The sequence below is a fragment of the Mesoplodon densirostris genome, chromosome 3, assembly GCF_025265405.1.
Source record: "Mesoplodon densirostris isolate mMesDen1 chromosome 3, mMesDen1 primary haplotype, whole genome shotgun sequence".
Taxonomy (NCBI): domain Eukaryota; kingdom Metazoa; phylum Chordata; class Mammalia; order Artiodactyla; family Ziphiidae; genus Mesoplodon; species Mesoplodon densirostris.
The window spans coordinates 4132473-4135484 of record NC_082663.1 but is presented as its reverse complement, the minus strand read 5'-3'; positions in this window follow the sequence as shown (position 1 = coordinate 4135484).

Below are 3012 nucleotides of genomic sequence, written 5' to 3'. Positions count from 1 at the left end.
AACTTCAAAGCAAAATAAACACAAGACACTCATTAATACTTACAAGTGAGGCGTAAATCTGGCCAGGCGGTTTTAACACCAAGCCTTGACTACAAGCTGCTTTTGGAAAGTGGTTTTCTCTGCTCTGACTTGACATAATCCAGAGAGATATATTTCAACTTTCCTCTTTGAGCACAGGATTTCAGGAATAAGTACAGCAGCAGCTTTCAGTGGAACTGTCCAGACTACAGGGCTAATGAAGCCAAGGTGGTTGTTTTCATACAGCAGCACAGTTTACTGGAGCAGTCCTCTTGCTTTACTGATGAACACTGTGAACTTTGTATAAATGTCTCTGCACAGACACACTCCAGGGCACCCCCGTGACATCAGTGACAGAGCCAGGGAGGTGTTGCTGGTGGTGTCATGGGTTCTAAGCTCCTGTCACAAGCTTCTATCTTAGACGGACAAGCAGACCTCTGCTTTGGCAATGTCATCTCTTCCATCTGTGCTCTGCAAGCCAATCCCCTTCCTCTCCCAGCTTCCTCTGGACCCTCGCTCCATCAATATCTACATTGGCTTTGAATCTCCCACATCTTCCCCTTTCATGGCTTTGCTCCTTCTACTAAAACACATGCAGGTCTCACCTCCTATAAGGAGGATCTTCTGAGTTTGTCACATGCTTCAACTACTGTCATAACATCCTTCTCTTTGCTGTCCAAAGCCTGAGCATGTCCCCTTCCTCGTGCTGCATCCCCCAAAGGACCTCCTGAAACTTCTCTGTTAATGTCTCCTGGGTTGTCTTGATTACCAAATACAACAGCCTTTCTTAACTTTTCTAGCCAGGCTGCTTCCTTTCACATTCTTTTTCTTTTAGGGTAGGTCCTAAACTGTATGTTTTCTTGTTCTCAGCAGAGGGTGCCTAAATCCAGAGTAGTGGAAGCACATGTCTGTCCCGTGGAGGGCAAGGCCAACAGCACAGACACCAGAGCCACTGCCTGAGAGATATGGCGAGTCACCACCACCCAGCACAATGTGCCCATCTCCAAAAGGAGGCTGATGATGGTGCCACTCATGGGACTGCTTTGAGAATTGGATGTGCTAATATATGAAAAGGGTTGTGAGTGGTTTCCAGATGCACGAGTCACGAGTGTGTTCATTATGTGTTATTAGTCCTATTGCCTCTACTGTACTCTGTCCAAACACTGATTGATGCTGGGCTTTCGATGTTAGAGACAAGCTTTCTGTAGGAACTAGTCTTGTGGTTTTCTGGATCTCCCTGCAGAGGGATGAACATTCTTTTTTTTTTTTTTTGCTGTAGGCGGGCCTCTCACTGTTGTGGCCTCTCCTGTTGTGGAGCACAGGCCCTGGATGCGCAGGCTCAGTGGCCATGGGTCACGGGCCCAGCCTCTCCGCGGCATGTGGGATCTTCCCGGACCGGGGCATGAACCCGTGTCCCTTTCATCGGCAGGCGGACTTTCAACCACTGCGCCACCAGGGAAGCCTGGGATGAACATTCTTGATCACACTTTGTCACTAGCTGTCCTGTCCTGTGTTGAGTTTCTGAGCACATCAGGAACTACTGGCAAGAATCGGGCAAGGCTGGTGGCTTGGCCTGTGGTCTGAGGTGGACCTAGGGTTGGGCCATTGGTCTGGGGTAGAGGAGAGTGTGTCCAATCCCACCATTTGCTGTTGTGTACGAATAAGACCTTGGATTTAAATCCAAGCAGCACCATGAGGGCCTCCCAGAGATTTCACACTCCCATTTCCCAGTGATATTTCCTAAAAATCACACATCAATCCAGTTCAGTTGTTATTATTTCCCATTTCACATAGAGGAAAACTTAAAAATCCAAAACCGGAGAGCATCAATTTATTTTTTTAGGGAGTGGCAAATGTAGCACTTGAACTCAGATCTTCTAATTTCATTTTTTCATGATCCACTAGCAGAAAGAGTTTGAATCTCAGTGATAACTAAACAAGAAGAGATGAAAAAGAAAGAGAAGAATTTCCGTGGGAGAAAGCTACTTGGAAAGGCACACGTTCTGGTTCTCAGACGCCTGTCCTGTGCCCAAGACAGTGTTTCAGGGGACATTGTCAGACCTCAGCTCTCTCCTCACCTTCCACCCGCTTTGTGATGAAAACTCATATCCTTCTCATATCCTCTTACCTGAGGGAGAAAACAAACAAACAAACATGTGCTTCTCATCACCTTTGTTGAGTTCCATTGTCTGTATTCAAGGTTACTGAGGAGAAAGACCTTTTCTGTAAACAACAACAACGACAAACATACTTAATGAGGAATTTTAATATATCAAGTGAGAACTTTTATAACCAAACTTATAATGCTTGCAACAAAACTTAATCAGAAAATAAAGGGTTTTAGGGATTTAACAAACATTCCCAGACATCCATTTAAAACTAGACTTTATACCAGACGTAACTGTTTCTTTTTCTTTCATGAATCAACTACTTAGTCACATAAAGAATGGTTGCTTTGGGCTTCCCTGGTGGCACAGCGGTTGAGAGTCTGCCTGCCAATGCAGGGGACATGAGTTCGTTCCCTGGTCTGGGAGGATCCCACATGCCGCGGAGCAGTTGGACCCGTGAGCCATGACCACTGGGCCTGCGTGTCCGGAGCCTGTGGTCCGCAGCAGGAGAGGCCATAATGGTGGGAGGCCTGCGTACTGCAAAAAAAAAAAAAAAAAAAAAAAAAAAAAAAAAGAAGAATGGTTGCTATTTTTAGCAACACAAGAAAAGCAAAAAGTATTTTTTTTTGATGCATTAAATGTACTCAATATAACATCCAGCAGTTCCTTCAAGATTTCCAAGCAGATCCTGAGTTCTGTCTGGCGTAATTTAACTTGCATCCACATTTTACATCTTCAATCAACTCTGTTGCCACAAATGAAGTGTTGATTAGACAGTCATATGTGCCTCTAAGATCGATTGTCTGCTACATCTTTCCCACTGGTGCTTCAGTTCAGGTTCACCATAAATATGTGAAGGAGCCCTACCATCGCTGCTTCCCGAATT